Source organism: Balaenoptera physalus (genome assembly GCF_965194825.1).
Source record: "Balaenoptera physalus genome assembly, chromosome: 5".
NCBI lineage: Eukaryota > Metazoa > Chordata > Mammalia > Artiodactyla > Balaenopteridae > Balaenoptera > Balaenoptera physalus.
The window spans coordinates 107,119,321-107,132,289 of record NC_138884.1 but is presented as its reverse complement, the minus strand read 5'-3'; the positions used below and the strand labels follow the sequence as shown (position 1 = coordinate 107,132,289).

Below are 12,969 nucleotides of genomic sequence, written 5' to 3'. Positions count from 1 at the left end.
CAGTGGTTGAGAATCCGCCTGCCAACACAGGAGACATGGTTTCGAGCCCTGGTCCGGGAAGATCCCACATGCCGCGGAGCAACTCAGCCCATGCACCACAGCTACTGAGCCTGTGCTCTAGAGCCCATGAGCCACAACTACTGAGCCCGTGTGCCACAACTACTGAAGCCCACGTGCCTAGAGCCTGTGCTCCGCCGCAAGAGAAGCCACCGCAATGAGAAGCTCGCGCACTGCAACGGAGAGTAGCCCCCGCTTGCCGCAACTAGAGAAAGCCCACGCACAGCAACGAAGACCCAACACAGCCAAAAATAAATAAAATAAATAAGTTATTTTAAAAAAAAACAAAAAAAGAAAGAAACAATGGTGCAGTGATGGGGCAGGGTCCTGGTTCCTCCTCAAGGGATATACAGAACAATCTGATACACATTTCTGAGTTCTGCCACAGGAACTAAGGCCCCCACACAGGTGGAGGTTGGTACCTTCAGGCTGAGCACAAGCACGTGGATCCCTTCTGGTTGGAATCAGAAGGCTGATGATTGATATTCCTGGAACACCACCCCGTAACCTCAACATCAACCAATCAGAGGAAGGTCACATACCTTGCAACCCTCCCTTCAAACTCTGCTTATAAAAACTCTTCCCCAAAACCCATCAGGGAGTTCAGGCTTTTTGAGCATGAGCCACCCATTCTTCTTACTTGGCCCTTGCAATAAACCTTTTTTCTGCTCCAGACTCTGACGTTTCAGTTTGTTTGGCCTCACTGTGCTTCCAGGACTGAACTTAGGTTTGACAACATTCAGATTCAGTCAGTGATATTGTAGGGTTGGATTGCAAAGTGTGTGGAACACAATTTGGAGAAAATGAATAATGAAAAGTGAGCAGGAGGTTGGAAGGGGTCAGGCTGTGAAGGGGCTCATACACCAACCATGCTAAGGGGTTTGGACCATCTGAAGGCAATGGAGGAGCCATCAATGGTTATAAAGTAGAGGAGTAATGGTATGACATTAGTTTTAGGTAGATTATTGCAGAAGGAGGGCTGGGGAGGAGGAAGCTGTGTGGTGTGGCAGAGAGGAGCCTGACAAGACACTACCCAGTGTGGATGCTCAGGGGCTGGTTCACAAGGGCCTTGCTGTCCTATTCAGGAGTCTGGCTTTTTCCTCTATGTTGAAGAGCTCTGGCCTTTGGAATATCCATGAGATTAACCTCTCCTTGTGTTGCCTCTCTCCACCCAATTGCTGGCAAGAAGTCTAATTATTATATGCAGCAAATGTCTGCTGGCCTCAACACCCTAGATCGACAAAATAAAGTCTCGGGGACTTCCCTGGTGGTGCAGTGGATAAGACTCCATGCTCCCAATGCAGGGGGCCCAGGTTCGATCCCTGGTCAGGGAACTAGATCCCACATGCATGCCACAACTAGGAGTTCACATGCCACAACTAAGGAGCCCACGTGCCACAACTAAGGAGCCGGCGAGCCACAACTAAGGAGCCCACCTGCCGCAACTAAGACCTGGCCCAACCAAATAAATAAAATAAGTAAATAAATAAAGTCTCATTTGCATTTCTGCCCCAATTAGAAGTCTCCCTGCCCTGCCCCACCCCCTTACCTCAGCAGAAAAGTAGATGCCTTTTAAAGTACCAACGAGGTATTTTGGGGAGTCCCCAAAGGTGTCTGTTCTCTGCCTTCATCCACCACTCAGAGCCCAACATGGCCTTCAGCTGCTGCTCTGACACCCATGGCCACAAAACCACCTGAGGAAGCCTGTCTCCTGCCCCTGCAGACACAGCCCATCACAGGACCCAACATCCTTATCACCACCATCTCCAAATTGCTACAGGGCCCTTAAAACGTGGAGCTCCACAGGTGCTGCACAGATCTGGGGTGTATGGACTTATCCCCAAATCTGGGCCATAATTTGGAAGGCTAAAAGAATCCCCAGAGGGCGCCTGGCCCAATGGTTCTCAAACTCTAGCCCACCCATCACTGAGAGCCGGTCTGAGGGATTCCCCCACTAAAACCCAATAAGACCCAAATAAACCTGGATCTTCTTGCCCCTTAAGGCCTGCCTTCACACGCTGTGGCTTTCCAGGTACACCCCTCCACTATATCTGCCTCCTAAATGCCCTGCGTGGTGACTGCAGCCAGTCTCCCAAGGGACGAGGAAGCTGAGGAGAACATCACCCAGCATGAGGCCTGCAGAGCTTCCTTACCACCCCCCTTTTCTCACACCGCCACTCAGATCTGCCCCCTCCCTTCTTTCCAGAAACTCCCTGCTCACGTAGTCCTTGATGCTGGCAGGAGAAGCCGCAGGATTCAGTAGACTGTAGTTAGAGGATCACTGGAAGATGGGTACCAAAGGTTCCGGATCCTCAGCTCAGGGATCTTTCCTTCAATCGCATGATAGGGGAAAAGAGAATACTGGAGAAAGCCCAGACCAGGCCCCTGCATCACGGAAAGAGAGGCACCGTGGGGGATGGAAAGGTGTGGGCGTTAGGCTTTGCAGAACAAAAGGCACAACAGCGATGTGTATCTTACAAAGATAATACTTGATAAAAGCCCATTTACTCCTCCACTACTGGAAACCTTTTCTCAAAGGGCTTCCATTCTGAGCGTGGTTTTCTAACGCTGAGGCAGGGAGCCCTAGAGTTTGCTCAGGACAGGAATCTTAAGTCCCAGCCCCATTTCAAGGGGGGCGAACACCCAGGTGTCAGTTACATATGTTAGGTTACTAAATAAGATGTTCATTTAAGAAAAAAGCATCTATCCTCTACCGCAACGCAACACTTAAAATTGGCCTAGGAAAAGCCCTGAACTTGACTAGTAGTCAAGCAGCACACAAACAATAAGGATGTGGCCAGGACCGCTCCTTGCCCACCAATGTCCACTCGCCCCTTCTTTCACTCATTGAGATCATGAATAAGCAGTACCCATAGCCTCCTCCAGTAAAGATTACATTTCCCAGCCTTCCTCGGAGCTATCACTAAATTCTGGTTATGCAGAATAAAGCCAGAGCGGTGTATGCAGTTCTCGGAAATGTCCTTAGAGGGCGTATTAATGAGGGTTCTCCAGAGAAACAGAACAGGAGATATATATGGAGATTTATTACTAAGAATTGGCTCACATGATGTTGGAGGCTGAGGAGTTCCTCAATCTCCCAACAGCAAGCTGGAGCCCCAGGGAAGTCGGTGGTATACTTCAGTCTGAGTCTGAAGGCCTTAGAACCAGGGAAGCTGATAATGTAAACCTCAGTCCACAGACAAGAGAAGATGAAATGAAATGTCCCAGGTCAAGCAGGGGAAAAAAAGGGGGAAATCCCTTCTTACTCAAGCTTTTGTTCTGTTCAAACCCTCAACAGATTGGACAACGCCCAAACCACACTGGGGAGGATAATCTACTAAGTTCACTCATTTAACTGCTAATTTTATCAGGAAGCCCCCTCACAAACACACCCAGAAACAATGTTTAAACTGGGCACCTGTGGCCAGTCAAGGTGACACATAAAATGAACCATCACAGAGGGGGAGGGTGTCTCCTTCTTCATCTCTTCCTCCTACCTGCTGCCCAGAATTTGGATTGATGGTTGGAGCTCCAGCAGCCATCTTGGGCCATGAGTTGACCTTGAGAAGAGAAGCCATGCACAGCAGAGCAACATAAAAGGAAAAGTGGATCATCACTCCAGCTCACACTGCCTTCCTTCCACCAGTGTTATCATGAGTGACGAACAAATTTCTATGAGGTTTAAGCTACAGTTTTTTGTTTTTTGTTTTTTTTCTGTTCTGTTACTTGTAGCCAAACTTCCTCAAAACTAATAAAATGCCAATATATCACATTCAATGAAAGATGGTGGGTCCTGTGGGGGCTTTTTTGTCATTCATTTCTGCCTTTATTAGTATAGTGTATTTGGACTCACTTTCTCTCTCTAACCACAGACTCTTCATTCAGGGAAGGTCTGGCTATAGTTGCTACACATTTGATAGATAGAGCAAGAGGCTGGGAGGAGGGAGGACAAGTTCTAAATATAAGGCAGAACAAACCACTTCCTCCCTGTCATTCGTTTGTTCTTTTTAATTTAACCAATGCTGACTGACTCTGTGCCAGGTACTATGCGGTATCTCATCTAATCCTCACTGACAACACAATGAGGGAGGCATCATCCCCATTTTTCAGATGAGGAAACTGAGGTTCTGAGAGGTAAGGAAATGGCAGAGTGAGAATCAGTCTGCCTCCCTTGATTCTGCATTGATTATTTTTTAAAATCATCAAACATATTTTCATTTGGCTAGTGGGAACTTGATTCCACAAACTCACTTCAACAAGGCAGAGAATGAAATAGTATGACGCATCCAGTTCTCAGGTGATAAGGAGGCTGGGGTTGGTCAATCAGTTAACCACTATCTATTGAGCACCTACTGTGTGCCATGCACTATTCTTCAAGTGGGTCGTCACCAATGTGATGTTTACAGAGCACCTTTCCTCTGAAGTGCAAGCATCACCGTTTCTGTGCAGAACCCACACTGCCCTGGCACACTCTCGTGGTTCAGAAGAAAAAATAACAGCCAGGGGTACAGGGACCTAGGTCTGGTTCCACCTCTACCACCTGTCCACTGTGCGCCTTCAGATAGGTTGGGTAACCTCTCTGGTCTTCTGTCTCCCCTTCAGGGCCTTTGAGACTTTCCCCTGCCTTTGCTTGTGCTTCTTTTGAGTGTTCCTTAATTCAAACTTGGTCAAAGCTTGTCGGGCAGTGCTATTTAGAGTTGTCCAGAAAATTTCACTCTCAATGGAAATTCAGGAACCTTCCATTAGGTCCCCAAAATAATTCACATAAACAAACATCGGGCTTCAGTTGCAGTTTCCTTTTATAAAAGAGAGAAGACATTTGAGAAGGAACTGTTGTTACCGTTGAAATAGTCCCTGGAATCATGTTCTCACCTCTTCCTTGACTTTTTTCTTTTAGGAACCTCCTCTGGGAAAGAGTCCCGTTGGAATGTGTTTCCAAAATAGATTTGGTGATAAGAACATGGGGTTCTTGATTAAACTAACAAACCAACAGAAGCAGTATCCCAAGTCAGTCTTGGAGTTGTGATTCTGTAGATCAGAATGAGGCCAGTAATAAATGTTCTTAAGAAGCGCCCAGGGCCTGGGCTAAACCAAGACTTGAGTCCACATCCTGAGGCTACATGGAAGTTGGAATCAGAAGTTTGAATCCTGATCTTCCTATTTATTAGCTGTGTGATCTTGGGCAAGTGTTCTACTCAACTCACAAAGTATTCATGAGCAAGGGTCCGCATTACGAGCCAGATCATGTGCCTGGGTGAAGTGCTGATGGTGGAAGGTGAGAAGCCAGCCTGCCTATGGGTGTTGCAGAGCCTGGAGGGGAGACTACCAAAGAGCAGGGACCACTAAAGGTGAAGAATGCCACCAAAGCGGAGGGGGACCCCACAGAGGTACCCAGCACACCTGGCCCGGTCTGCAGGGGACGGGAGTGGCTTCCCTGAGAAAAGGCGGTTCAGGATGCAAAGGCTGACTAGGACTCGGCCAGGTGAGCAGGTTGGACGAGAGCCCTGCAGGTATGAGGACAAATGCGCAGAGACCAGGTAAGTACCTGAATGCGGGCCTCCTGAGGCCAGAAAGAAATCCAGGAGGCGACTGGGTAGCCGTGGAAACTGCGGTGGGAGGGGGAGGCAGATCACACGTGGTCTCATCCGCGCATGCGCTCTATTCTAAAGGCGAAAGGAAGTCCTTCAAAGATGAGGGGTGGTCATGGTGCCATAGGATGTAGAAATCACGTTCCTGAGCCTCCGAATCTTCATCTGTAAACGAGGGGTTTTGAGGCGCCTCTACTTTCCTCTTTCCCACCTGTGGTCTAATTCTCCACCCAGGGAGCGATGTTTTCACACCAGAAGGGAGATCCTGTCCCTCCTTTGCTTAAAAGCCCCTGATGGCCCCCATCTCAGAACAACGTCCAAAGTGCCCAGCGTGGCCTGTAACAATATGCCACGCCCTTCCCGGGCCTCCCTGTGGCCCCCAGGCCCCTAGCACACTTCCCCGCAAGTTGTGCCGCGGCTGCGTCCTCCGCCTGGGGTCTCAGACCCAGACGCCACTCAGCCCCTCCCGACGGCACCCCTCGCTGTCCCTTGAGGTAGCTCAGTTTTTCTTTGGAGCACATTCACCTGTCATCTCATATATTTATTTGTCTAGTTCTTTCCTGTCTGCTCCCCCCAGTAGAAGGTGAGCTCCCGGGGAGCAGGGATTTGGTGTCTGCTTGCTGCTGTCTCCCCAGGGTCTGGTGCAGAGCGCCAGCCCATGATATCAGAACAATACCTATCTCACATGTTTGAGAAACTCAAATCATAGAAATATTGTATAAGTAGCATTGGGTTCAGTAAGTACTTAGGAAGTACTTCCCTGTTTCTTTCTACCCCAATCCCCCATCTTCCAGACTCCCGTTAGAAGTCCTTCCCAGGGCACCATTCACCCCTGAGCCCCCAATTGCCCCACTGGGCCCTCTGCCCCGCCTGCCAGCCCCTGGCTCTGTCCCCGACTGACCTGCAGGTTTCGTGCTGCCCCGCTGCTGGCTTGGCTGTGTCCCCGGAGGAGATGGGATGTGTCACGGTTGCCACACACTGTGGCCGAGGCTGTTTGGAGGTTGGCAACTCTAGTCATCGTCCTGCTGCCTCTGGACCCTGTGTGGTCAGGGCCTGGGTGTGGCCATCACCCTGGGAGGCATAAAATGCATGCCAGGGCATGTAATGAATCTGGACCATTTTTCAGGGACAGAAAAAACAAAACCCTTCCTTAAGCTTTGACTGATGGCTTCTTTTCTCCTGACCCCGACACAAACAGATGGTTTTCATCTGATTTTCTCCAGCAGGGACCTGGGATCACGTGCAGAAAGCCTGCTGACTGCTCCTGCCCCTTCCTACAATACACCTGCAAGGGTCGTGGAGATGGCAAGCAGTCTGCAACAGGGAGGCCCAGGCAATGTTCTGGAAAGGCTCTCTCCTCCTGCCTCTTACTCAGAACTCACAGGGATTTAAACAAAAAGCGGGGTCTTGCAGCACACGGGATCTTCATTGTGGCGCGCGGACTTCGTTGTGGCACACATGCGGGATCTAGTTCTCTGACCAGGGATCGAACCCAGGCCCCCTGCATTGGAAGGGCTGAGTCTTACCCACTGCACCACCAAGGAAGTCCCCCAAGGGGGTGGGAGGTCTTTAAAATCACCTAGGTCAGGGGTGTTGAACCTGAGGCTTCTGATTGGCTGAGGGGTTTGGACTTGGGCTGTGAGCCTGTGTGCAATATGGTGTCAGTCTGTGGACAGAGGGTGCTTGATTTTTTGATTCTCAGAACCGACCTGTGTAAACGTCCGGCCTGAGGAAGAGGAATAACTCACCTGTGATCACGGCATAGATGGCAGCTCAGTCTCCTGGGGCTCCCGAGACCTCCATCTGCCAGGTCACCAGCACTGCTCAGGACAAAACCACGGGCAGATAAATAACAACAAACACGGAAACAATCAAAACCAAGCTTAGAAGAAACAAAGCAAAAGGAGATCAACATGTTAGCCACAATCATTTCTGGGAGCAGTGGGACAAAAGTCTTTCTCTTTTCTATTCTTTTAAATTTTTTTCTGTATTTTCCAGAATTTCTATTTTAGAAGCCTTTTCTTGAAAGCATCATTAAAAGAAGAAAACTTTCTTTGAAGGAAAAAAAAAATCACTGGCATTGTATAAAAGTATCTCCATCCAACCCCTCTTTTTATGTTTTTTTAGGTTTGAAGTTTTTTCTATTGTTCGAGTTTGTAAGGAATACATTTTGGTAACCAACTTTTCTAGAAAAAAAGCATGAGAGTTTAAGAATGCATTAGTTTTCACTCTGGAAGTATTTTCACTCTGAAAAAAAGCATGAGAGTTTAAGAATGCATTAGTTTTCACTCTGGAAGTATTTAGTTTAAGGATTTCGCAGAAATGCTTTAAAGGACAATTTTCATGTTCTGATAAGTTCTATAAACGGCAGAGTGCATTATTTGGAAAGATGCTTTTTTATGAATAGTTTTTTATTTCACTTACACTGTTGTAAAGTTTTATTTCTTCAGGGACTGAACAAAATTCAGGGAGCTGAGTTTGCCCTGAGATACCACTTCAGGGCAACCCTCTTATTTTTCTATTCTTAGCTTCAATGGAGGTTTTAAAAATAAAATTTTAAACTGTGGCTTCAGCTGATGAGTCCAATGTGATAGCTACTGAACCTGATAATTATAAGATTTCCTAGAATAAATTTAATTGGCACACAAATACTTGCAATCAGCTGTTATTGTTGCTATAAATATCTCTAAAGCCCTGGGTAAAGCTATGCTAATTGTTCTGGCCTCCGGAAAAATGTTAGTTAGGCATCACCCGTTTATGGGCCCTCATTGTAGCCAGTTGTTTTGATTCATCTGGGGCAGATGTCTATGTAGTTCAGAGAAACTCCTCACACACACAGAAGACAGCAGAAAGTTATTCTCCTTCTTGTGGAAAAAGGACACTTTTTTTTTTTTCACCCCATTTGGTGTGTTAGAATCAGGTTTACAAATCCATCCCTGTTTATATCTAGCTATGTCATCTTCTAGAATTTCATTCTGAATTTACAGGGATAAAAATAATTTGAATATAAGCCATTAAGCTAAATATAAGCCATTTTGTCTTTAAATATGTAAGTCTGACTTTAAACCCTTGTTCTGCTTCTTAGTAGCTGTGTAACCCTGGGCAGCTCACACAACTTCTCTGATCCTTATTTATAAAACAGGGATGGTAATATACATGCCATAAGATGTATATGCTGTTAAGACTGCAGTTTTTTGGAAATAAGGTTTTGGGAACTAAAGTATAATATGGCATTATTAGCACAGTGTGGAACACACAGAGCATATTTAAATTCATTTCCTTTTCCCCAGGTAATTCTCAGAGAAGAATGCCAATTTTATTCAATTAAGCAAACATTAATTGAGCACTTATTATATGCAAAGTCCTGGGGATACCAACCCTCCATTCAAGATTTTTAAGAAGCTCATCATCTTCTTTTTTTTTTTTTTAATTTATTTATTTAATTTATTTATTTTTGGCTGCATTGGGTCTATGTTGCTGTGCACGGGCTTTCTCTAGTTGTGACGAGCGGGGGCTACTCTTCGTTGTGGTGCGCAGGCTTCTCATTGCAGTGGCTCCTCTTGCTGCGGAGCACAGGCTCTAGGAGTGCAGGCTTCAATAGTTGTGGCTCACAGGCTCTAGAGTGCAGGCTCAGGAGTTGTGGCGCACGGGCTTAGTTGCTCCACGGCACGTGGGATCTTCCGGGACCAGGGCTCGAACCCATGTCCCCTGCATTGGCAGCCGGATTCTTAACCACTGCACCAGCAGGGAAGCCCCGCTCATCATCTTCTAAGGAGACAGACCCCCTCTTATGTCCTAATTACACCAGATTGGGAAAACTGCTTTAACTGAAGTCTAAAGAACGTGCTCAGGGTTCCAAGGGAAAGGAATATTAGTTTTGACTGGTACAAAAAGGTTTTTATGAAAAGGTTTAAGAGCCTCAACCTAGCTCTCAAAGGATGAATAGTTCTGACCTGAAAGAGAAGAAAGATTTGGAAAACAGAGAATGGAGAAAGAACAGTGTAAGAGGCAAAAGCATGAAGGAAGGCAAGACAGAGTAAATGTGTGTGGTGTGGTCGAGGAGCGCTGAGGAGGACTTTGTCTCCTCAGGGGAGATGACCAAGTGCCAGAGAGAGAAAGATGGGAAACAGAGTCGCCAAATAGGTAGAAGTACCTGTGGCTCGTCTACATTGCCTCTGTCAGTGCCTGCCCCTTTAAGGCGGGCTGATCTCCAGAAAAGCAAGTCTTGGAACTCTAGTGGAAGGTCAGTAGACATCTATCACCTTTAATTATTTACTCAACAAATACTCATCGAGTATCTACTATGTGCCAGGCCCTGTCCGAGACCCTTGGGAGGCAACAGTGAGCAAAACACGGTTCCTGCCTTCATGGGGTTCCATTCTACCAGGGCAAACAGATGATAATCAGATAAACAAATAAATGTCCTATAGAATAAATTTTTAGGGCACAGTGCTGTGAAGTACAAGAAAGTGTACGGGATAGACATGAGCTATTTTCCACAGGGTCATCAGAGATGTCTCTCGGAGGTGCTACTTGAGCAGAGATCCAAGTTAAGTGAATAACTGTGGGAAGAGGGTTCCAGGGAGAAGCACGGCAGGTGCAAAGGCCCTGATATGGATAGGGTCGCTTCATGTGCTCAGGGCAGAGCAAGGAGCCTAGGTGGCTCCACTGCAGGGCTTGGAAATGAGGTCAGAGATTTGAAGATACAGATGAAGGTTTCTAGACCCTAAACTCTGTAACGCACCCCCCAATCATGCTCTGACCTTCTGAGCTTGGTCCCCCTGGATTTTGAACTTGGCTTTTCCAGGGCAGATTCTCTTGAGTCCCTATTGGCTCCCTCTGCCCTTACAGGAACCCCTGGCCCCCATGCCACCCAGGGCACATAATTCTGGACACTAGTCTTTGGAAAGGAAACGCGTAGAAAAGGGAATTGGTCACTTGGGTGGCTGTGTCTCCCCCACCAGTGTCCTCAACAAATTCTCACCTTGATTCTCCAGGCTGGCGGCAGGGAGTGGGATTCCCCAGTGGGGAGGGCCATGGCAGGCTTGACTCTGGGACTCCCCTGGTGTCATCACACCCCTGCCGGCCCTTTACCCTCTCTGACCTAACCCTGAACGCAGACCCTTCCATTGATTTGTTCCAGCCCAGCTGAGACCAGGCTGGATAGTTTAGCAAGATTTTACAGGGGGCTTAGGGAACACCAAAGGGATGTAACTAGAATAACTGACAACTACCACTGCCACGGCTGCTCTCAGAACCCTCAAGGCCACCCACAGCTGTCCCCTGCCTGGCTCAGCCTCTTCCCAGCCACTGCTCCCTACTCCTGGGGGCCTGGTCCCCACGGGGGGGCCCACAGAGAAGCAGGCAGCCAACTCCTCACCAGTTTAAGGTCTGCCTTCCACATGACTTCCCGTCCCAGCATCCTCCTCTTCCCGCCTGATTGACACCAGGGTCGCTGTAGGAGACCCTGCCCAGCACCCCAAGGGCTTGTAGCCCCAGCTTAATCATATCAGAGTGAAACCGAGTCCCCCTAAAACCAAGTTCCCTTACTGAGTTTGTTATTAACCTCTCTATTCAAAACTTCATTGCCTTTCTTGTCCTGCCCTAGTTCCCCTCAGGATGGAGGAGTGTCAAAGAAAAGTGGGGATTGAAACCAAGCAGGACCCTGTGAGGACCTTCTCGTATGAAAGGCCCTCCATGCCCCCGTCTCTTTTTTTTTTTTTTAAACTCCTTTATTGGAGTATAATTGCTTTACAATGGTGTGTTAGTGAATCAGCTATACATATGCATATATCCCCATATCTCCTCCCTCTTGAGTCTCCCTCCCTCCCACCCTCCCTATCCCACCCCTCTAGGTGGACACAAAGTACTGAGCTGATCTCCCGGTCTCTTGTCTGTAGAAAAAAGGCTTGAATCCCCTAGGTCTTCCCCAAGTTCCAAAGAGCAGACTCAAGCAGTTAACGATTAGAACAATAGAGTTGATTTCAGACGCACGCAGCAGTAAGCGGCAGCTTGCAGCAAGCAGCAGCGAGCAGTAGTTGGAAGAAAGAATTTAGTTCCCAGACGGGGAGTCCTAACTGCTAGACCACAGAAGCCAGCAGCTAGGGCCTAAACCCCCAGTTCTTGCCTGCCTTGTCAGGAAAGAATTCAGGCTAGGAGGCAGAAGGTAAAGAAAAAAGTAAAAAAATTATTGGAAAAGCAGAGTACATGCGGAAAGATGCACGGGCGAACTCAGAGAGAGTCTCGCCTTTGGGGAGTTTAAATCCTTTATAAGGGGGCAGTTTTCCGGGTCTTTGTCTTCCTTCTGGCCAAACATCTTGCTTTGTGCTCCCTGGCTAATTTGTCTCAGGACCCTCCCCTTAGGTGCTTACGCATCTCTTAGCCAAGACGGATCTCGACGCAAAGGATTCTGGGGGAAGCAAGACTTCCCTGGAGTTGTCTGGAGGGAGTTGGAGTTGTCTGGCCTGGAGTTGTCCCCTGATTTTGACCCCCCAAAGAGCCTTTCTGCACATGAGTAGTGTCTCCCTTGCCCCAAGGAGGGGGGAAGCAGAGATCCCTTGATCCTTTACTCAAACAAGGTTTTGCCCCTCTTTGTTCCTGCCATGACTGTTGTCTTAAGGCCTCCACAAGAGGCAAAGCTTGGCTAATTACCCAGTCCCTGTCATAGCTTCCATTTCAGAGAGTAAACAGGAGGTTGATTTTAAATGTCTAACCTGGAGCCCATCTAAGTCTTGTCTCAGGAAATGCAAACAGGAGACTAGTTGTAAGTGTCTGGCCTGAAGCCCACTTTTTCCTGCCCTATGAAACGTAAACAGAAGGCCAGTTGTAAATGCCTAACCTGGAGCCCACCTATCTCCTGTCTCAAAGTCACCAGACTCCTAGCTCCTCCTGAAGATACAGAGGACAATCTGGTGCATATCTTTCAGTTGTTCTATAAAAACTAAGACCCCCACCCAGGGGGAGGATGGTGACTACATGCTGACCGTAAGCACGTAGACCCCAGGCTGGTGGGAACCAGAAGGTTGATGATTGGGATTCCTGAAACATCACCCTGTTACCTCACCACCAAGAAGTCAGAAGAAGGTCCACGAGCTGGTCAGGCATCCTAGGACATCCTATCCCCTAACACTGTCTTTAAAACCTTGCCTGGAAGCCATCAGGAAGTTGGGGTCTTTTGAGCACAAGTTGCCTGTTCTTCTTGCTTGGTGCCCTGCAAATAAACCCTTACTTTGCTGCAAACATCCGCTGTCAGAGCTTGGGTCTTGGTGCCTTGTACACATGAGCCCTTGCTTGGTAACAAGAGCATTGTGCTCTCAGTGTCATT

At 47.9% G+C, this 12,969-nt stretch overlaps 1 protein-coding gene across 1 annotated transcript in view; it reads right to left on the bottom strand.

Annotated features, from left to right (window-relative positions):
* Positions 1 to 7,436, bottom strand: part of PROM1 (prominin 1) — a 113,596-nt gene extending 106,160 nt beyond the window's left edge. The window contains exons 1-2 of the mRNA XM_082462414.1: positions 7,355 to 7,436; positions 6,547 to 6,716 (exon numbers count right to left, since the gene is read on the bottom strand). The gene's annotated coding sequence lies outside the window, so the exon portion shown is untranslated. The remainder of the gene's footprint in view (positions 1 to 6,546; positions 6,717 to 7,354) is intronic.
* Positions 7,437 to 12,969: the final 5,533 nt, after the last annotated feature.